This window comes from Ovis aries, chromosome 5 (genome assembly GCF_016772045.2).
Source record: "Ovis aries strain OAR_USU_Benz2616 breed Rambouillet chromosome 5, ARS-UI_Ramb_v3.0, whole genome shotgun sequence".
NCBI lineage: Eukaryota > Metazoa > Chordata > Mammalia > Artiodactyla > Bovidae > Ovis > Ovis aries.
This window is the reverse complement of record NC_056058.1, coordinates 24,765,610-24,789,105: the sequence shown is the minus strand read 5'-3', so window position 1 is coordinate 24,789,105 and position 23,496 is coordinate 24,765,610. Positions and strand designations below refer to the sequence as shown.

General features: G+C 42.3%; 1 protein-coding gene and 1 long non-coding RNA gene across 4 annotated transcripts in view; one reads left to right on the top strand and one right to left on the bottom strand.

The window, feature by feature from the left end:
• MARCHF3 (membrane associated ring-CH-type finger 3) overlaps positions 1 to 23,496 on the bottom strand; it is a 154,421-nt gene that overhangs the window by 46,696 nt on the left and 84,229 nt on the right. The gene's annotated exons all lie outside the window — the stretch shown is intronic.
• LOC106991187 (uncharacterized) overlaps positions 22,264 to 23,496 on the top strand; it is a 278,139-nt gene continuing 276,906 nt past the window's right edge. The window contains exon 1 of the long non-coding RNA XR_009600668.1: positions 22,264 to 22,494. This is a non-coding gene — a long non-coding RNA (uncharacterized LOC106991187). The remainder of the gene's footprint in view (positions 22,495 to 23,496) is intronic.

The following is a 23,496-nucleotide window of genomic DNA, read 5'->3' as shown; positions in this document are numbered from 1 at the left end:
TGGTGCTAGAGAAGACTTTTGAGAGTCCCTTGGACTGCAAGGAGATCAAACCAGTCAATCCTAATGGGAATCAATCCTGAATATTCACTGGAAGGTCTGCTGCTGAGCTGAAGCTCCAATACTTTGGTCACCTAATGTGAAAAGCTGACTCACTTTTTGATTGGAAAAGCCCTTGATGCTGGGGAAGATTGAAGGCAGAAGGAGAAGGGGGCAGCAGAGGACGAGATGGTTGGATGGCATGACTGACTCAGTGGACATAAATTTGAGCAAAGTCCAGGAGATAATGAAGGACGAGGAAGCCTGGTGTGCTGCAGTCCATGGAGTTGCAAAGAGTCGGACATGCTCAGTGACAATAACAACACTAGCAATCATGTATTTGCTAAATCAGAGGACAGCACTCCATGCTCTAAATTTGAGGGAATGAAAGTGCAGAACTATGGCATGGCTAGATGGCTTTCTGCTCCCACAGAGCTGTGCATCGTTAAAGCTGATCCAGGATTCGGAAACCTGACTTTAGTTTTACATGAGCAAATCTGCTTCAAAAAGGGTCTCTAAAGTGTCCCTTAGCCTTTTTCGAGGAGCTGCATACTCATGGAGCAAGTCCTCCTCTAATGAGGCCAAGGAATGGATAATACAAGTCGGTTGGTAACTGAAAGGGGGAAAATAGCAATAATGACCTGTCCAGGAACTTTCCCCTCTGAGTTGAATTCTAAGAACAGTCTCTGAGAATAGGAACACTCTTTGATAGAATATTTCCCTGGGTTTTCAGGCATGTTATAACCAGACAGTGCACTGCATGGCTGATGAACTGAGTTAGAATTCTGTATGTTCAGAGAAAATGAAGGCAGGCAAGAAATCACACACTGACCTTCCTTTCCAATGAAAACGGAGCAAATGACTAATTTCAAAACCATTAACATGTAAAAGCAGCATATTTCTTCTGAGAACAGGGCACAAAGGCTCTCCAAGGAGATGGCTGGGACATGATTACCAGCAACATTGAAGTTTTCAAAAACATGCCAAGGAGGCTATTCACTAAGAGCGTGTTAGCGGCAAAGTAGCTGCTTCATTAAACTTAAATAGCCACAGCAGGGCTGTGCTTACAGACCCAAGCTACCAAATTATACATTTCTTTTCTGGATGCTTCACTGACCTCATTATGTAGAGCGGAGAGTTTGTCATTCCAAATAAAGTGACCATCCAAGTCTTTATAAACATGCCCATCAGGTGCTTAGTAAGTCTGCAGAGTGAAACACTAGGGGCCCAGAGAATTAAAAAGAAGAAAAGAAAAAAAACCTTCTCTTTTTGTCGTTTCATTTTTCTCTGCTACATGCTCATTGTCACCCTTACAGAGCGGAGTAAGCAGGTGAAATGCCTGTTTCCAAGCATGAAGGAATGTTTGATTTGGGGGTTATGCCATTTTATTGAGAAATGTGTAAATACCAATGATGAACCCTGGGGAGAAAAAAGCCCAGACCAGCATAAGGCAAGCTGGCTCCAGAGAGTTATAGCTTGTTCCCTGTGTTCTATTTGAAACTTATATCCAGAGTTATTTATCATTTCCCATCCATGTTAGTAATTCTGATTCTCAGCCACAAAAAGTATCAGACTAATTTTTCTTCCATTTAAAATGACTATATTTTATTTTCAGCCAGGTAAAATTCTCTAGTTCTGCTAAAGGCAAGTAACAATTATCATATTTATACATATTTTTCCCCTCAAGAAGTACTCATGAAATTAATTCAGATTTTGGAGACTATCCCATTTTTTCATTTTATTATAATTATACAGAGGAAAATGGCAATTAAAATCCCACAGCAACAACCCTGTGTGTTCAAAGACACAGCGACAGCTGAATTGCACTTGTAAATAACAACTGGTCCTGTCTGGGATGCCCTGCTGAGTTAGGGGAACTGTGGGGAAACAGAGCTGCCCGGTTGAGTTCTGGGGGCTGGTGAACCATCAGGGCACATCAGAAAAGTTTAAATGTCAAGTTTGAAAAACAGATGAGAGCAGGCAAAGTAGAATGAGATGTTCATGTGACGTTACTCAGAGATGAGCAGTAAAAGTGTATGGTTCAGATGACATTCAAGGTGCCCTGTGCCAAATGGCTACCTGTCTAGCACAAGGAAGGTACGAAGGGGACGGCACACTGCCCAGGATGTCTGAGGATACAGGAGGAAGCTATTTCAGCTACAAGTGAGGGCTGAAGATGCTCTGAGGACTGCAAGTTCTGGATTTGTGATTAGGTTCATACACATCTTCCACCAGCATCCAACTGAATGCCCATCATTAAAGGAAGTTGATTTGGGGCTCATTCCAAGTTGTGTCTCGCTCTCCTCTGTACAAACAACTCCCTACTAGCTACACAGATGTGCTCCGTCTTGACCCCAGCCTCCTGCAGCCTGGAATCAAGCCAGCTATGGCTTATTTTAAACCCCAGCATTCCCCAGGGCTTTCCTGGGCTGCATTTCACTAAGGCCATGGGGAGGTTGCCATCTTGCCCTCTCAGGAGGCAGGGTCCAAGCTCTGCATTCTGCCAGGCTTGGGGGCCCAGGCCTCTCTGCAGTGTTTGTTGGAACCCCAGGAGACATATGGCTGGCTGACCTCCATTTACACACAAGGATATCCCAACTTACTCAGCTAGCCGAGGAATAGCAAGGCAAGGGCAAAGACCAACACTCTTCAGCTTTTGCTTTTTAGGATCTCCATCATATGCTTCATACTGCTGAAGGTCCCCAAACCCCACTGGTTCTTTCTCACATGGTCAGAATCTCTAGGTATTTTGTGTTACCTTTGTACATCCTTGGCTTTGGATTCAGAGGAAGCTCTGGGGGACATTGCAGGGGAGGGAACAGAGCCTTGGCTTTGGATCAAGGTGTCTAGGGTTTGAACTGCCAGCCAGCACCCACTTGGCACTGAGCCTCAGCTTCCTTCCTGACACTGTGGCCCTGGGATAGATATGTGCCTGGCCTGTGGGGGGTCACTTGGTAACAGGCAGTGCTTAAGACCGCAATGCCCGGACCCAGAGATTGTAATACAGAGGGAAGTAAGTCAGAGAGAGAAGAATACTGTATATTAATGCATATATGTGGAAGCTGAAAACATTGTTATATATTATCTTATTTACAAAGCAGAAACAGAGACACAGATGTAGATAACAAAGGCATGGATATCAAGGAGGGAAAGGGAGGGACAGGATGAATTGGGAGGTTGGAATTGACCTCAATATATACATGACCAACACCATGTCTAAAATAGATAACCAATGGGGACTGATTGTATTGCACAGAGAACTCTACTCAGTGCACTGTGGTAACTTGAAAGATAATCCAAAAAAAGAGGGGATATATGTACGCTTATAGCTGATTCACTTTGTTGTACAGTGGAAACTAACACAGCACTGTAAAGCAGCCATTCCGAACAAAAGAGACTGCAGGGCTGCAGGGTCATCTCACAACAGCCGAGGACCGGGGTGAGGAAGAGAGGTCCCTTCCAGACCCTACCTCTAAGTCCCCTTGCCTAGCCCACCTCTCTGCAGTCCTCATCACTTCCCTCCCATTTTCCCAAGTGAATGTCTTGTAGGGGCTGAAATGCTTTGACAGCCTTGTATGAACAGAGGAAAAAAAAACCCACAGCAATGCCCCCTGGAATTACTCTGCTCTTGGACACCACTGCCCTTTCACTACACACACTCACACATACACACAAAAACCACAGTTTCTTTTCACTGCTTCCCTAAAAGTGTCCAGCCTTTTAAACCGTCAAGATATAAACAAGCACGAGAAAGAACTAACACTTAGCCCAGGACCAAGTTATCTGAGCTGTCTTTATCACTTGATTTCTTCATAGTTGTATATCCTAAATTCTTGTGGACCATGAAATTGGTGGTGAATGGGGCCTCATTTGTGCTTCCTTCCTACTTACCTCAATGCAAAGCACTTCTGAACCTCTTCAAAGGGACCTCCGAGGCCTTATGTTTTCTAAGGAGAACACGTGCCCCCCCCCTGCACTTGCTTCTCTGGCTGGCTGTCCCGTCTTGCCATGCACCTTGACTTTGGTGGATGCACTGGTCCCTGCATCTTACACAGCCCCCACCTGCTGGAGCGCCAGCTTCACCTGGACTTGTTCAGTGTGAGAACCAGCCCATTCTCTCCCTAAGCCTCCAGGGGAGCCGAGCCTCCACAGTCAACGAGAAACGCCCCAGAGCATCAGCTCACACAGAGGGACGTCTTCCCTTAGGCCTCTCAACCACTCAGAGGGAAGGACCTAAATCAAGCATCTGATCTGTTCATTTCTTTGTATATTTGTCCCTGCAAAAATAATGGGTGAGGTTCCTTAACCTCACCCCACCTGTTTGACAGAAACAAAAGCAACTTTTACATGGACAATGAATTATTACCCAAGATCAGACAACCAAATATACAGAGGTTAACCTTAATGTTAAAATTTTTGTCTGATGGTAGTTTTCCTTCAGAACAGAACGAAAAAATTACACTGTTAATGGCAAGAGTGTATTTTTCTGTTTTCATAGCACTATTCACTTTCCATTCTCTAAGTACTTAATAAATACAGTGGGTCTTTACTGCCTTCCAGGGTGAAAATAACAGTCATACCCCCACGGAGCTCATTCATTTGCTTTATGGGCTAAAAAATCTCTAGTGTGTCACAAATTAACACAGTGTTCCCGAGGACTGTGCCTTACTCTTGAATCTCCAATTTCACTAATAAATGTGAAAAACACATGTAGCCAGATAGGTCCTTAGAGACCAGGCGCTGCAGATGCTGAAGAAAGCAAGTTATTCCAGCTAAGATCAGCATTCACTTTCACACAGGGGACTATCTGTCTCCCAAATTCTCCTCCAATTGCTTGACATAAAGCGATGAAACTGGTTTTTAGTAATGACCTCCAAAATCTAACAAAACTTTTTTTTAAAATAAAGGATATTAAAAAATTTTTTTTTATCATTAGAGAATGATCTTTCTCTAATCACATCACCGATGGATCCCCACCACTGTCTGAGAGAGCTGTTACTCTTTTTAAAATATTTTTATCATGAAAAATTTCAAACAAATAGAATTCAGGAACCCACATATTTTCCATCATCTCAGTCCAACAGTTAATCAAGATTTTGCCACGCTCCTTTCACCCTTACCTCCTTCATTCTATCCTATTAAAATTTTTAAGCAAATCTCAGAAATTGTCATTGTACCTCTATACACTTCAATACGAATTTCTAAAAACATGGACATATCTTACAGGACTGCAAAGCCACGATCATACCTAGCAAACTTAATAATTTCTTTGCATCATCTGTCATCCAAACGGTACTCAAATTTCTCCAATTATCTTGAAAAATCTTTTTTTCCAACTTTAAACTTTTTGTTTTGTATTAGGGTATAGCCGGGGCTTCCCTGGTAGCTCAGCTGCTAAAGAATCTGCCTGCAATGCAGGAAACCCCAGTTTGATTCCTGGGTCAGGGAGAAGGGATAGGCTATCCACTCCAATATTCCTGGGCTTCCCTGTCGCCTCAGATGGTAAAGAATCCACCGGCAATGCGGGAGACCTGGGTTTGATGCCTGGATTGGGAAGATTCCCCTGGAGGAGGGTATGGCAACCCACTCCAGTATTCTTGCCTGGAGAATCCCCATAGACAGACGAGCCTGGTGGGCTACAGTCCATGGCGTCTCAAAGAGTTGGACATGACTGAGTGACTAACCACAGCACAGGGTACAGCCGATTAACAATGCTGTGGTAGTTTCAAGGAACTCAGCCATACACATACACATATCCATTCTCCCCAAACCCCTGTCCCATAGGCTGGCACATAACACTGAGCAGAGTTCCATGTGATATGCAGTAGGTTATGGTTGCCTTGTTTAAATGATCCAGGCAAGTATAACATCTGGATGCATCTAAGTCCCTCTCACTTGCACACAGTCACCTCTCTTTTTTTCTCCACGCTAAAAAAAAACTCATACAGGGCTCCACATGAGGCCATCTCAATAGCCACATTCTTCTTTTTTTTAAATTGGAGGCTAATTACTTTATAATATCATAGTGGTTTTTGCCATACATTGACATAAATCAGCCATGGGTATACATGTGTTCCCCATCTTGAACCCCTTTCCCACCTCCCTCCCCATCCCATCCCTCAGGGTCATCCCAGTGCACCAGCCCTGAGCACCCTGTCTCATGAATTGAATCTGGACTGGCGATCTGTTTCACATATGATAATATACATGTTTCAGTGCTATTCTCCCAAATCATCCCACCCTCGCCTTCTCCCACAGAGTCCAACAGTCTGTTCTTTACATCTGTGTCTCTTTTGCTGTCTTGCATACAGGGTAATTGTTACCATTGTTCTAATTTCCACATATATGTGTTAGTATACTGTATTGGTGTTTTTCTTTCTGGCTTACTTCACTCTGTATAATCAGCTCCAGTTTCATCCACCTCATTAGAACTGATTCAAATGCATTCTTTTTAACGGCTGAGTAATACTCCACTGTGTATATGTACCACAGCTTTCTTATCCATTTGTCTGCTGATGGACATCTAGGTTGCTTCCATGTCCTGGCTATTATAAACAGTGCTTCGATGAACACTGGGGTACATGTGTCTCTTTCAATTCTGGTTTCCTGGGTGTGTATGCCCAGGAGTGGGATTGCTTGGTCATACGGCAGTTCTATTTCCAGTTTTTTTAAGAAATCTCCACACTGTTCACCATAGTAAATAGCCACATTCTTAATTTTTCTTGTAGTATCATTTAACTTGTTCTTCTATCCCCTGTATTTTCTAGGAACTTTCTGTCAACTCTTCTGCAGCAATAACTCATTGGTGGCACTGTGTACTTATGTACTGCATCATTGCAGAAGGCTCCTAATATAATAATGATCCATTCTTAGTGGCTTCAGGTAATGGCAGTCTGATTCCTTCATTGTGGAGTTCTTCATGATGGTTCTAATGGTCCAGTGGCTGCATCCATTGATGACAGGTGCTTGAATCAATGATTTCATTTGGGGTCTACAAAATTATGCTTTTTCAATTATAATTTCCCTTCTACATTTAGTGGCTAGAATTCTCATATGAAGAAGAACTTCCCTTCATCAACCCTTTCAATCTGGTTATTCTGAAAAACAATTTGCACAGAAAAGGCATAATCACTTCTTCATTCCTTCCTTTGACTGCCAATTTTCAGAGTGAGGGACTGGTGCTTTATGAATATCCTATTACTAAGTTGTTTTTGTTGTTGTCTGCTGCTGCTGCTAAGTCACTTCAGTCGTGTCCGACTCTGTGCGACCCCATAGACGGCAGCCCACCAGGCTCCCCCGTCCCTGGGATTCTCCAGGCAAGAACACTGGAGTGGGTTGCCATTTCCTTCTCCAATACATGAAAGTGAAAAGTGGAAGTGAAGTTGCTCAGTCAAGTCTGACTCTTAGTGACCCCAAGGACTGCAGGCCACCAGGCTCTTCCGTCCATGGGATTTTCCAGGCAAGAGTACTGGAGTGGGGTGCCATTGCCTTCTCCATGTTGTTGTCTATAAGTTGGTAAAGAATCCATCTGCAATGTGGGAGACCTGGGTTTGATCCCTGGGTTGGGAAGATCCCCTGGAGAAGGGAAAGGCTATCCACTCCAGTATTCTGGTCTAGAGAATTCCATGGACTGTGTAGTCCATGGGGTCACAAAGAGTCGGACACGACTGAGCAACTTTCACTTTTCACTTTCATATTAGTTTTACAGGTCCATCTGCCTTTACTGAAGTTAAAAAAAAAAAAAGAACCACCACCCTATAACTAACCCTTCTGCTTGAGTACAGAGACCTGGATTTGTAATTTACAAGGACACAAATTAAGTCTGAGCACAAATCCCTGTCATCTTGTAGCTGTCTTCTGACGGGAAGGCCAGACACTGTTTCCCTCATCTGCTTTGGTATATGACTCTCCTCTTTAGGTCTGATAAAGTCTTCCCCAAGGCCGGCCGAACACTCCTTGCAGACAGTGACTGTCTGCATTTACTGATACCTTGGGAAAACGAGAACAATCATTAAAATCTCCCCTCTTCTGCTAATTGTGGCTCAGATGACTTAGTGTCAAATTGCCCCTGTGGATTTCCACCATCGTAGTATTTACTAAACACATCAGAAGGTGCCTCTAGTCTGGAAGCCATCAGCAGAACTACACCACTTCAGACTGAATAGCTGAGGCTATCAAGTCAAAATCACATTATTGGGCTTTGTCTATGATCCGTCAGGAAGCCATACCCGTCCCATAAAGCCTTCAGGTGCCATCTGGCATGGCCACACCCAGCTCTAGGCTGCAAAGGTGGTGCTTTAACACGCTGGGCAAGCTTCCACTGGGGAACAAACTGCATGTGGGTGAACTCTGCACATGTATTAGAAACAGCTCCTTCCCGTTTTCTCACTAATAAGGGCAAAAACACTTAGGCCCTTCATAGGTCTTCCTTAATGACGGCTGACAAGTCTCTGAGACTGACAGGAATCCAGGAACTTTCTTTTCTGCTCTCTAGGAGCAGAGATATTTTCTGCCCATTATCGCCTTGTTTTACTGACAGGCATCTGTCAGTTAGATGTTAAAACAGAGTAATAATGGGAAGATAATGGCTTTGTCCACACACTTCAAGAAGGAAGCACTCATGAAAAATGTGTATTTTGGGAAACCTAGAAACTCATGTGCCCATCTGCATTTCTGTTAAGTTGGAAATTGAGTGGAGGATAACAAAGCAGTGAGAAGAGGAATAACAGAGAAAAGGGATCAGAAGAAATTCCTAAATGGCCCTGCGGACACCAGCAGGGACCGCTGCTCTGCCCAGGAGAGGGACTGGTCAGGAAATGCATCCCAAAGAGGATGAGCAGGATGAAAGCAGGTTTTTGGGTTTTTTTTTCTGGCCTCACTGGAACTCTCGGAGAGCTGCTGAACCAGGGAACGGGCAGTAAACATCTTCCACGGCTCTGTAAATGGAGGATGTTCACACATTCTGAAATAGCATAAATACTGCCTTTTGAAACGGAGGTGAAAAGGGAATGGCACACTTTAAATAAACTAATAAAAGCAATTCAATTCCTACTGAGAATCTTTCCAGTAAATAGTTCTCTGTCAGACAGTAATACCATTACTCAGTTATTTGAATCTCCAACCATATGTTCAGGTCCTGACTTCTTGGCTAATGCAAATAAAAGCATATCCTACACACATGTATCCTATACACATGCCCTGTATAATACTGTCTTTTTTTCAATCCATTGAAACTTTAATTTATTCAATTAATGATTGTAATAGAATGCCATGTTCATGCTAACAGTTCACTGTAAAATCCTACCATCCTGGATTGAGCCATGGACCTAGAGCCTACGCAAGTATAATTCCTTCCGTAAAGTTCTAAGATGGGCACGGGGAGGAGGAAAACAGGGGCCACTGTGTCCAGTGGCGGCAGTCAACTTGACTAGGAGAGATGCCAGAAATTATTAGCCTCACCAGGGAAGTAGTGTTACAATTTTCTTTTTTAAAAGCAAAGTCAAGGAAGGTTATTTTCTGCAATGATTCAACATGTGAGCCACAGAACTGGACACCTTTGGTTTGAATCCCAGAGTTTCCAATCTATCAGTTCTGTCTTCCGAAATAGTGGAAATAAAATTGTGCCCATCTTATATTTGAGGATTCAGTGCAATGATGTATGTAAAGTGCCTAACACAGAGCTTGGCACAGAGCAAACACTGCTACCAGCAATATTGTGCTAGGGCCACAGCAACTTCAACTGTCTCTAGGGTAATCTATGTTATTCGATATTTCTGCTCAAGCCAACATTTATCAGCATGTGTGTGTTTAGCCGCCCAGTCATGTCTGACTCTGCAATGCTATGGACTGTAGCCCACCAGGCCACTCTGTTCATGGGATTTCCCAGACTAGAATTCTGGAGTGGGTTGCCATTTCCCTCTCCAATTTATCATAATACTGACACTAATATGGGAAACAGTGCAGTCCTGAGAGGCAAAATGGAGAAGCAGAAAAAAACATGAGCTTAGGAATCAAGCACCTGGCTTTAAATACTGGCTCCTGCCACCAGTTACCAGGGTTCAACCTTGGATACGATGCTTCTCTTCAGGTCGAGTCACCCATCTCTGAAAAGGCAGAGGGTGGCTGACTTTCCTACCGAGTCACTGTGCGGTCAGCCCACAGGGTATGTACAATGCCTTACCCAATGAAAGCCCACTCAGTAGTATCTCCCAGAATTATTAGAATAATATATCAGGCTCTGGAGAGGGACAGAGGTGGGCCTGATGAATCCCGCACTTAATGCTGTGATACTGGAATGGACGTGCCAGAACTTGCCAGGGGAACTTCAGGGTGGGGCTGAACACACATCCCAGGCACATCAGAAGTCTAAAGAAATTGTTACTGGAAAGTGAAGTGTGCATCAATATAACACAGAATATAAAACTGTCTCCCTTCACATGGCGGGCACGTATGAGGCTTTGGGGAGCCAGGTGGGCCACTATAACTCTTGGAACTTTCCCTTTATCCTCCCTGGCTTTACTAAAAAGCCAGGTACCATTTTGGCCCTAAAGTGATATAGCCACTCTGAAGTATTCAGCATGGATACAGAGAAATGAATGGTCCCATTCTTTTCTGAGGAAGATGTGTCTTTGCACTTTCCTAACAAAAGGGAGAATCAAATTGAGTTTGTAATTCCACTTCCATCTGTTGATGTCAACATTCCCAGAACTGGGCACGGTCTTTATCTTGTTTACACAGTATTCAGCACAAGGCCCGCTCAGATGTTTACTAGGTACATCAGGAAGAAAGAGATGTTCTTTTAATAAAACAGGGATATGTGGATGGAGAAATTTACAACTTTTTGGATTTTTAGGTCATAAGGATCTGCACACTTGAAAGAAGTTAGAATATACTGCCTCATGGTTTTTATTAAGTTCTACTTTCCAGGTGACATAAAATATGTGTGTCTGCTAGGGGAGAAATTGCAACGAAAGCTAATCCATGATAACAGTGTGTACAGATGCAAAATGAGGCATGTTGATTTCTCCAGCTTGGCCTGTTCATAAATTGGACTCATTCCTTAGATTTACAAACGATGATCACTATGGTAAATTCAATAACAAAATTTTCTGCTCTAAACATGGCATTCTCTTCAGTAACTTTTTAGAGCCCTTAAGTGGTTTTGATGTACATGAAGGTAAAAGCTGGGGGAATTAAAAACTACACAAATAATGAAGATGAGTTCCTAGGTGAATTACCCATTACTGTGGAGGCTTTTGGATATTTTCATTATAAAGAGTAAAAAGGCCATTTAAAGATACTTGTGTATCTACAAATGATTGTAAAGTCATTCTGTTTATTTCTTTCCAACTCCCATAAGCCTCTTTTATTAGTTCCAAGGAATAAAGCTCCAATCTGCTTCAGTAAACTGCATTATTTTTTAAACTACAAAACATATGCGGTTTCTTTACATGAGCAATCTTCTTTAATAGCAATGCGGTCATTGGGAAGACTGAATTAAAAGGTATGTTTTATAGATCTTCCTGCTGCCTTCTAACCTCTGTCTCTGCTTTCCTTTTTAAAAAAATATTATTAAAACCCACTTCTTTTTTCACAAGTATCTGGCATATAATATTTGCTGACTCATTCAATGAATAAGTGAATTCACTATCTTGATATCAAATTCTGGATCCAGATACCTCTTATTTAGAAATACAATACCCTCTATCTCATTTAACCCCCGAGCAGTCTAGCATTCCCCTCTATTACTTGACAGTTACCTATATTTTAATTCTTTTTCTTGAATTTTGGATAATCCTTATCTTCATAACCAAAATTGAAATCTACAGGCTGTTTAGAAAAAGTAACCTGCAGACCATGAATTTGAACTCTTAACCTGGAAATGACTTGCAAGCATCTCTAAAATGAGTTTCTAATCCCATTCCCCACGTGCCCCAGGCATGTGGTATGAAGTTGGCATGGAGGATACTGTTGTGAAATAAGTATACTTAAAGAATGAATGTAGTGAAGAAAGGACTGAATAAGTAAATAAAGGTCCATAATACTTAGAGGTAAAGCAATCTCTATTTCCCCATCAATTCAGGACACTTTGAAAGTGCAGAAAAGGGGGATCTCAGGTCAACGATCCCATCCTGTCTATGTAGGCTTGATTTGCTGTGTGAGGCAGACGCATGGTGCAAGCTGCATGTTTTTGGCATCCTGATTTGGAACTCGAGGGTACATTTTCCCAGTGGGGATAAAATGGCTAGTTAGAGTTGAATGGTACCCTTACTTCTGCATTCAGAAACACTATTACGTGATTGGGCTCTTAAGAGCTGGTGTTGGAAACCATCACGTCATCAAGTTAAGGGAGGCCTGCCCATTCTGTTTCTGAATGATGTGAAGTAGCAAAATCACCAGAAAACGCTACTGTCCTAAAGAAAAAAAAAAAAAGTGTTGCTATTTTATAAGTCCCCTGAGGTGTGATGGTTAATTTTATGTGTCAACTTTACTGGGCCACAGGATGTCCAGACATTTGGTCAAATATTATTCTAGGTATTTCTCTGAAGGTATTTTGGGATGAGTTTAACATTTACATCAATAGACAAGCAGATTGTCTTTTCTAATCTGGGTGGGCCTCATCCAGTAGTAGAAGATCTGGATAAAACTAAGGCTTTACTTTCCCATAAATAAGAGGGAATTCTACCTACCTACCTCTTTTTGAGCTGGATATCGGTTTTTTCCCTGCCTGCAGCCTTGAAATAAAACACTGGCTCTCCTTAGGTTTCAAACCTGCCAGCCTTTGGAAGCAAACTTATACCATCAACTCTCCTGGGTGTCTAGCTTGCCAACTCACCCTGTAGATCTTGATATTTGTCAGCGTCTCTAATTATGTCAGACAGTTCCTTAAAATAAATCTCTAGCTCCCTCCTATCCTATTGGTTTTATTTCTCTGGAGATACTGACTAATATAGCAGGAAGCACCAAGGAACTGATAACCTAAAAATACACCTATGTGTGTAGGTATGTGTGTATACATATAAATCAGTCAGTTCAGCCGCTCAGTTGTGTCTGACTCTTTGTGACCCCAAGGACTGCAGCACACCAGGCTTCCGTGTCCTTCACCAACTCCCGGAGCTTACTCAAACTCATGTCCATTGACTGGGTGATGCCATCCAACCATCTCATCCTCTATCATCCCCTTCTCCTTCTGCCTTCAATCTTTCCCAGCATCAGGGTCTTTCTCAATGAGTCAATTTTTTGCATCAGGTGGCCAAAGTATTGGAGTTTCAGCTTCAACATCAGTCCTTCCAATGAATATTCAGGACTTATTTCCTTTAGGATTGACAGATTTGATCTCGCAGTCCGAGGGACTCTCAAGAGTCTTCTCCAACACCACAGTTCAAAAGCATCAATTCTTCAGCTCTCAGCCTTCTTTATGGTCCAACTCTCATATACATACATGACTACTGGAAAAACCATAGCTTTGACTATATAGACCTTTATGGCTTTAAAATCCATGAAGCAAAATCTAAGCAAATTTCCATCCATCTTGTTGATGCTCAGGCTATTGTAAAAAAGTAACCCATGATCCCAGTCACACATTGAGAGAGTGGATAACAGGGATATGATAGGCAGAGAAGACACAAGTTCTTCTTAGCATGTGATGAGCCCTCACACACGCTGAAAAGCAATTTGGAAATGTGTTTCAATGGTCTTCAAATGCTTGTGGCTTTCCTTTTAGGAATCTATTTTTAAGACATAATGTTTGAACCTCTTCTTAGGGAATCTATTTTAGTGACATAATCAGAAATGCAAACAAGGACTTAGGCACAACCTGCAGTGCTCTTTTATACAGCGCAGGACTCCTTTTAGTAAGGCAAGACGACTGTCCCACGGCTGTGCTGTTGTGCTTAGTCGCCTCAGTCATGTCCAACTCTTTGCAACCCCACAGACTATGGCCCACCAGGCTCCTCTGTCCATAGGATTCTCTAGGCAAGAATACTGGAGTGGGTTACCATGCCCTCTTCCAGGGGATCTTCCCAACTCAGGGATCGAAACCAGGTCTCCCACATTGTAGGCAGATTCTTTACCATCTAAGCCACCAGGGAAGCCCAAGAAAACTGGAGTGGGTAGCCTATCGCTTCTCCAGGGGAGTTTCCTGACTCAGTAATCCAACTGGGGTCTCCTGCATCTCAGGCAGATTCTTTACCAGCTGAGCTACCAGGGAAGCCCATCCCACAGCTGGGGAAAGGTTAAACAAATAGAGCACATCCAAAGAGGAACTGTTGGTGGAACCATCAATATTACTGTCATAATTGTGTAATAGCACTGAAAATACAATATAAGGCTATAGCGGGGTGGGGGGAGGGGAGTGGACTATACAAGTATTTGTACCTATGATTTCAACCACCAAAGACAGAAAGAAGGTATATCAAAATGTGAACGGTGATTTTTTTCTGGGTAATAAATGATTCTTATTTTTAATGTTTATGCTTTTTGTATTTTTTAAAATAAAAAATACTTTTATTGTATTTAGAAAAAAAGGACGAGTGAATAACATTTTAGAACCCTCAATAGGGGAAGCATATTAAACCACCTCCTGAGAAAGTAAACAATAAACATAAAAACCAAACCAGCCAAATCCAAACTCAAAGAAACCCCAAAACACCCCAAAACCACATACCTTCATCATAAATAATCCAAAAAGCTGCCAGAAAGATTTCCTTTATTCCATAGGTGCAGACGTGACATTACAGATCTCCAGGGAAGAAAGTTAGATAACCCCTGTCCAGAGCAGCCTGCCCTAGGAAATAGCTAGTTTAGTGCGAAGGCCCCTGGGTCGGACCTCAGAGGCCCCAGGCTCTTTGTTGCTGCCTGGCTGGGATCACCAGCGTGTCGTTTACTCTCTCTCAGTTTCGGTTCTTTCATCAGGAATACATGAGAACTAAATCCATTTCTATGAGCTACCCTGGGGTTTGTCAGAATAAAATGAAGTAGTAAATTCACAAATACTCCCAAGTACAAAGCCCTGCGGTGTGACATCATCGCTGGTCCCCACCACGAGGTTCGTGACTGAATCTTCTGACGGCCCCTCCTACTCCCCTGGTGCCAGTCACAGATGTCAACAGTGGAGAGACAAAATGACCCAGACAGGATGTTCTCTCTCTACTTTCCCTCATACACAAATATAACGTGCCCTAAATGAACATTTGGTTGGCTTTTTTCTTTTTTAACCAAAAAACATGCCAATTTAGATTAAAACCCCATATACTTAATGTGAGTCATATCCTTGCTAGAGAAGACAAATGTATAAACAGAAGCTGTAATAACCAGCCAAGCTTTTCTAACACATCATTTATCATTCCTGTTTGGAACTGATATAATTGCCTGGCCATCAATTGCATATTTAAGCCACATGGCCTTATGAGAATTGGTGAGCATTTTCACCTGTTTCTTACATGAGGAAACCAAAGCAGAGGAATTTCATGATTTTCTCTGCACCCTCCAGTTAGTGGAAGAATCTGATAACTCCATCTCTGACTCCCTATGCCTTGTTACCCCTATTGTTATTTAACACGGATCAAATGCATATATGATGCAAGGTACCCAATAGCTCAGCCGTAAAGAATCCGCCTGCAATACAGGAGGCAGAAGAGATGCAGGTTTGATTCCTGGGTCAGAAAGATCCCCTGGCGAAGGGAATGGCAACCCACTCCAGTATTCTTGACTGGAAAATTCCATGAACAGAGGAGCCTGGTGGGGCTATAGTCCACGGGGTCACAAAGAATTGGACATGACTGAGCATGCCTGCATATTCCGCACCCTGAGTCATTCCGGCTGGGGTGAGAGTGGGTGAGAAGGAAGAGTAGGAAAAAGGAAATTAAAAAGTGAAAACTCCTTTCCCCAAAGTTAAAGTTAACAAAGTAGGTGATTTCTCCAGTTATGACAAGCATATTCCACAGAAGAATTCCTGAGTATCCTAATAACACTGAGTATGGTTGATGCTTCAAGGGAAAGTACATGCTCTTTTGATTAGGCTCAAATTTGGAAACTGGAAGAATTCTTGGTATTTTAAATGGTTGGGCAAGGCAGTGTGTAATGGTTGCAAGATTTCATGATTAAATCTTATGATAGACAGTTGTAGTGCCTATCACATTGATGTACACCTCAGGTTTTTTCAAAACACATTTTACTTAGAGGTGAGTAGAACATAATTCTCAGCTCTGTTGATCTGATTCTATATAACTTTTTTAAATGAGTAGGGCACAAAAGTAGAAAATAAATTAAAAAAACCTTGAAGTTGAATCATTTTCCTTAGTATTCCCAAAGGCTCACACTGTGGATGAAATTTCTCTTCTTATCTGTGAATCATCACACGTTTTTATAAGCATCACAATTCATCTACTTCCCATCTTGTGCAATGATTTAATTTTCCCCATAGCACTTCAGAACTGTGGGCTACAAAGTTCTGTGAGCTGTCCTACTGAATTACAGAAAATTAGAATCTGGTTTGAGGGAAATAACATCACATGTGCATTACAATGAAGAAAATGTAATATTTCCTCAGTTTCACAGAAGCCAAAATAAATAATTTTCCTCCTTTCTTACATACAACAAGAAAAGTCCACACTGATCTCCTTTGCTATTAAAATCAGGTATTTGGGGAGTGAAGTGAAGTGAAGTTGCTCAGTCGTGTCCGACTCTTTGCAACCCCATGAACTGTAGCCTACCAGGCTCTTCAGTCCATGGAATTTTCCAGGCAAGAATACTGGAGTGGGTTGCCATTTCCTTCTCCAGGGGATCTTCCCAACCTAGGGATCGAATCCTGGTCTTCCACATTGTAGGCAGACGCTTTACCATCTGAGCCACCGGAGTAGGGGCTGGAAATCAGATTGTTCTTTCACTGACTGAAAGTGAATTCCGTGGATATGGTAATCACTAAAGTTGCAAATGGCTCTTTGTCTTAGAAAAGCTTATAAAGATTGCCAGAGGTTTCCCCCTTTTTGGATACTGTGTAATAATAGTGCATGTACAAATTCCTGTTAGCATCCAGCTCTTTTACAAACATAACCTTATGTTAGGGTTGATTTTAACAACTTAAACACTATTACTTATTCACTGACAACTCCATTCTCTTGCCTGTACTTTCCTTGTATGAATAGGTTGGATCAACATCTCATCCGTATAATCCTTCCCTCTGTGCCCTTTCCTGAGAGGAAAGCTTTCCTAGTGGTATAAACTGTTAGGCCCGGGCGGGCAAAAAAAGGTCTCAGCAGTGGTTGGGATGGGAGATCACTTCCTAATACTCCCTGGCTGCCACCCATTTCTTCATTTCCCTCTTATCCCCAGCCTCTTCCAATATCATCCGTGCTAGGCATTCAGCCTTCACTATGATTCCTTTCTGAACATGGTAAGTATTAATAAAATCGAGAACTATAATTGGAAGGACTGGAAGAAATTCCTGTTAGTGCTTTGAGAATAACTGTTGTAATTATAAAATATAGTTATAATTTTAACAGCCAGAGATTCTTCTGGAGTAACAGTACCTAAGCTCCAAATTTGAGACTTGAAAGTAAATCCAAAAGCAGCTGATTCTTGTTATTTGAGGTAGTTAGTTTTATAAATTGTTGAGAACACTAATTAGGGAATAGCAGACCTTTGCTCCTAGTGGAAATACAGGGTCAGTTTCCTGTGAGCCTTTGGTCACATTTTTATCAATGGATCAATACATAACCTTGTTTTATGTGTGTTTTTGTTTCAAGATATATTATTTAATATATATTGTTGATTCATTAACATTGAACTCAGTACCAACAATGCTATAACTCATGCCTGAATGAGACTTATCTAACTTATATTTTCTCCATAAGGCACATCACAGCATTCTTGTGCTCAGGGACACATAGGCAGCATTTCAGCATTCTGCTTGGGCCATTTTAAAAAGCAGAGGAGCAACAAGAACCACAGGAGTATATTGTAAAGAAGATACAATATGAGAGCTGAAACAAGAAGGCAGAGCTGAGCATTGCCTGTTTGACCTTGACTTGCAATATATTAATATAAGAGGGTGATTCAAATTTTTTACCTCTCTGTGCATGCCTGCCTGTTGCAGAGAAAATGCTACATTTACTGATTTTAGGGTTACAAGTAAATTTCAACAAGTAGGTGTAGATTCTCAAATATGGAATCCATCAATAATAAGAATCAAATGTAGAAATTCTGCCTCTCATCCAAAAGCAAATCGTGCTTTGTTTATCTCTTTTTCTCCTAAGCACTGATAGTCTCAATTAAAGTGATCTCTCATGCTGAACACCAAAAAATATCTTTATGCTAGGGGGCTGTTAAAATTGTAGTGCAACTGTATATTATTTATATGCTTGCTTATTTTTGTTTTATTTTTTTAAGTAGATGAATGTTAGAAGATTTGATTTTGAAAAACTAATGAACATTACTGTGAGTGGTAGAAAGTACAAAACTACCAGCTCACAAAATTTCCTCCAGTTCCCTGCTACAGTAAAAGATAGTGTTGAATCTGAGTTTTGATTTGAAAAGATACAGCAGTCAACTTTTGTAATTCAAGTAAAACTACCAGTACTGCATTATAACTTGTTCTGGTTCAGAAATGGTAGGCTCACAATTTTGTAGAAGAATCATGACCAATTCCTAAATGTTCTAGAAAGGGAGAGATTCTGAACTGAACATATCAAAATGAGGCCTTTGTCTTCTTAAGCCTTTTGTTCTGAGCTGCATTACAGGAACTTTCTAACACTCCAGGCAAGATGAGAAGTTCAAACCTATTTTTTAAAAAGTTGTTATCTTCTCTAAACTGTGGAGAAAACTTTTGACATCATCTACTCAATAAGCAGGTGTAATAAGTAGGAAAAACAAATACAAAAAAACCCCCAACCAACCAACCAACGAAAAAACAAACCAGGTGGGAAAATTCACACTTGTTAGAAACAGTTTTCAGAATTGTGCTTGGGTTTTCAAAACTTAAGCCAAAGCATGTTTATGTGTGATAAGTGTCCCATGGAGTAGAATCTGAATAAGGCAGGACTGACTTGTGTCTCTGTCTAGGACAGCACTGAAATAAGATTCTCACTGTGCATTTGGGCCCTGACCCCAGGAAAGCATTCGTTTGTTCATTAGTTGGATCACTGGAGGAACCACATGGAATTGTCTCAGGGTCCTTCTGTTGGTAGTTCGGCCAGCCGTCACCCTGACCACTCCACTGCTATTGCTTTACCCCGGATAGATCCCCAGGCACTCCACTCGTGGAAGAAGTTCAGGATGGAAAGGCGAGTTAAGTGCTGTGAGGTGTGAGCACACAATGAGGGTATCATAGAACAACAAACAGACCATCCCAGTTAGTCTTTTAAACAGCCCTGTGCAGTACCAGTTATTATTGCTAGTTTGTAGAATCCCGGGGCTGTCTGAAATTCAATGTTGCAGGCTTCCTGCCTCATGCTTCTTAATGAAAATGAACTTCCTAGGTATCTCTAAAAGCAAGCCTTCTTGAGCATTTTGAGCTATTTAATCGCATTTGGCTTAAAAAGAGACAGCATTACAGTAGTTTCCACCATTCCCCATGTTTAAGAAGCACTGAAAATCTTGAAAGCCTCAGTATGAACATCATAGTATTTGCTGATGAAACCTTACCTTTTTAAGGGATCTACTAGTTATCTTGGGCTTCCCAGGTGGTGCTAGTGGTAAAGAACCCACCGGCCAATGCAGGAGACAGACTCAGGTTCAATCCCTGGGTGGAGCAGATCCCCTGGAGGAGGGCATGGCAACCCACTCCAGTATCCTTGTCTGGAAAATTCCATGGACAGAGGAGCCTGGTGGGCTACAGTCCATAAGACATGACTGGAGCAACTTAGCCTGCGTGTACTAGTTATCCCAGGCCAAGAGTCAGCAAACTTTTTCTATAGGGACAAAGTATAAAGATTTTAAGCTTTGCAGACCATTCAAACTTGTCACAACTACTTGACCCTGCCATTGTAACATGAAAATAGTCATAGACAATACTAAATGAATAAGCATGGCTATGAAAAAACTTTAAAGAAAATGTTACTTATAGACACTGAGCTTTGAGTTTCATGTGATATTCACATATCATAAAATAGTAGTCTTTCAGTTTTGTTAAAAATCATTTAAGAATGTAAACACATACTCTTGGTTCAAAAACTCAAACGCAGTCCCTGTCTAACTGCTTAGGAGTTTAGTATCTAAAGTGATGACTGTGAGCACAGACAAACAAAACACAGCGAGGTATACACCAGACATAGTAAGAAAATAGGAGAGGGTCATTTGTACTAGATGGAGTTTAATGTTTCTGTATGTTTTACTCAAGATGGTGCTTTGCAAAGCGTGTCCTAAGCCTTGTAAAGCCACTCGTGAATTGACATGGAGAAGGGAAATCATTAGAGCTTTCTACGAGACAAGTCCAAGTGGTCACTGGATTTCATTCTAACTCTGACTGTCTCAGATCAGTATTTTGACATGTTTTGAAACTTCCTCAGAAACACAGTAAAACATTCCTGAGCTCGAAGGCTGGGTGGCATTGCAGCCCTACGAACAGCACTGCCCTACTGGCAAGGCTTTCTTCTCCTGTAAGTTACATCAATAGAAGGTGCTTAATCACCTCAGGGTCATCAAAAATAAAGCCTGATAAAGAGAAGGTAACAAAAGATACAAAAACAATACTGCGTGTTCACTCTGTGAGAAGCAGCCCTTTATTTATTTAGCATGAATTATCTCATATAACCCTCATCTCAATTCTTGGAGGGAGGCACTATTTCTTTAAAAAATTGTTAGTGGTGGGAAATGATGGCATAAAAACAGTACAGATTCATGTGTCACATGTGCTGGCCCCGGTGTGCATACACACACACACACACACACACACACACACATATGCACACACGCATACACACAGAGCATTCGTCATTCCCAGACAGTCTTTGCCTTTCCCTGCGCCGTTACCTGCCTCACTCCAGTCCACGCATGTGTCTGGCTATCTGCTTTCATGCTGTGAGCAGGTATGTTCATGTGGGAGGTCACCTAAATAATAAAGGAATGTGGGGCTGGAACTCAGGACCTTGGTTCAGGTGTGAACTGTGTGACCCCCTACATAGATCACTTTACCTCCAAGAGACACAGTTTCTTCATCTCTTGAGTAACACCTAACCTAACATTTCTGTGAATATGTTCAAATGACATGAAGCACGTGGAAGCATTCTATAAACTACAAAGAAGGGGTGATTGTTGCTGGTTATCTTCAGCACACACAGCCTTTATCCTTTCATCTCTCATTCTTTCTTTACTTGTTGGGACTATCTTAGTATTTCTCAGAATATCAGTCCCTTTTCCTGCCAGTCTTTTCCTCTTCTTTTCATCCACTGAGGAGTTACACAAGGGTCAGCAAAACAAAGAGAATCTCTACCCTCCCCCCCCGGGTCAGAGAAGACAAGACAGATGTCCAGTGTTGTACTGGAGCCGGCTTCTTTCCAACAGTTCTCACCAATTTCTTTCCAACTCCATATTCAGTGAAGCCATGCTGGTAGCTTGAAATTGGCAACGGTGGAGGTATTTACTCTATGGAAACTGGCAAACGCTACAAATTTCTCCTTCCTTCCCCAGTCCCCAGAAGCTGGTTGTTGAACTTTCAGTAGCACACCATTGGATACAGAAGCAAAATAATGAAATAGCACAGGTGCTGGGGTGGAGAAATTACAGAGTGTCCTGGGAGCCTAAAGGAGGCACTTGTTACTGTTAACAGGGCAATGAGCAGGGCATCCAGAGAAGGTGTCCTGGAGGAAATGAGGTTTACATAAATAATGAGACCTAAATAATGAGGGAGGCTAGGCAGGCAAAGGGGAGAGAATTCCAGAAGGAACAACTTGTGTAAAGACCCAGCATGTTAGAGCAGCTGAAGAAAGGTCCTTAAGGCTACAGTGCAAGGGAGGAGAGAAGAATGAAGCTGGAGAGGGTAAGAGGTTCAACTTGATCCCGAGGGCAACCAGTGGGCTTTGGGGCAGGGTCAAGGTTAGGAGTGTGGTGTTCAGTCACAGCCGTGCCATTTAAATTCTGACTCCACCAGCTGGGGATCCTCAGGCAAGCATCTAAGCTCAGCTGAGCCTCATCTGTGAGTGATTACAGTGCTCAGACCTCCCGCAGTTGGAGCTCTGCAGGTCAGGTGCTCAGCACAAGGCCTGGCTCCTTGCAGTTGCTGGGCAGGCATCCCAGCACAGACCAGCTCACAGAAGAGCAAACACACACCTTCTCTAGGATGGGCACTGTGTATGCAGCTCTTTCCACCCCAAAACACTGCTCGTCTAGGACAGTGTTTCTCATAGTGTGGGTGGTGACCCACTAGTGAGTTGTGAAATGAATTTAGTGAGTCTTAGGCGAGAAAAAGAGAATTAAATGGAGCTAGGAAAAAATAAAGCACTGGAGCCCACCGTACGTTGCAAGGTAAGTTTTATTTTTGAGTGTGTGTATACTGGGTTGCCATGTTAAAATTTATTCCTGAGGACTACAGTTAGAAAGTGAGAAAGTTTTCCACAGGAAACTTGCCGTGAGCTTTCTGGGTTAGTGTAGGCAGGATGAGAAAAAACAGGGCCAGCCCAGCTTTCTCCTACTTCAGGAGCTGGGATTGTCCGAGTTTAGGGGTTTATTTGCTTGAGTTTCCAAGGCGTTTTAACTTCCAGTAAAAACTGATGCACTGTGGTCCTAGATGGGACCCTAGCTCTAGGCTGTCTGCTGTCCCTGAAAGTGACCACAAGCCAAAGGCCAGGGAGGGAGTGTTTCTTCTAAGCAGAAGTGGCTGTGTGAATGGGGGGAAAAGGGTACTAAGGGCCTCCAGCTGCCCTGCGGTCACTAAACTCAGCCCTAAAGGAGGCAAACTCACTAACACCACCCAGTCAGGTTGCTGCCCAAAGGCTTGGTGCAGAAAGGAACTGAGAGGTGAAACAGACATTTGGTTTGGAAAGATAATTCTCTATGTGAATAGACTTTAGAATAATTTATTTTCATCCTATGTCAAAACATATGCAGTTTGCCCTTTGGAGCTGCAAGAACCGCTTGGCTTTTCTTTTTGCTCTGCAATTTAAAAAAATGGAAAGTAATGGCAGATGCCTGGTCAGGGTTTGGGAGAAAAAACGAGTGCTGCGTCACACAATGATTGAGTTTCCTCAGTGTCCACAGGGCTCATTCCCCAGGCATGTGCAATCGGCATTAGATTAGCTGCCGGCGTTTATCGACAAAGGAATTAATCTTCACCAATGATGTTTTTTTAAAGCCCATTCTTTTCAGTTGCCACAGCACATCAGGGCGTCTTCACTTTGCCTTTTCCTTCTTTCCCTTCTGACAAAAGTGGCTAAAAATAACCTCTTAAACCCTGATTCCACCGAGGAAGGTGAGGGAGCAAACGAACAGTAGAACATCTTTCCCTGCGTGCAAGCTGTCACGTGCCCA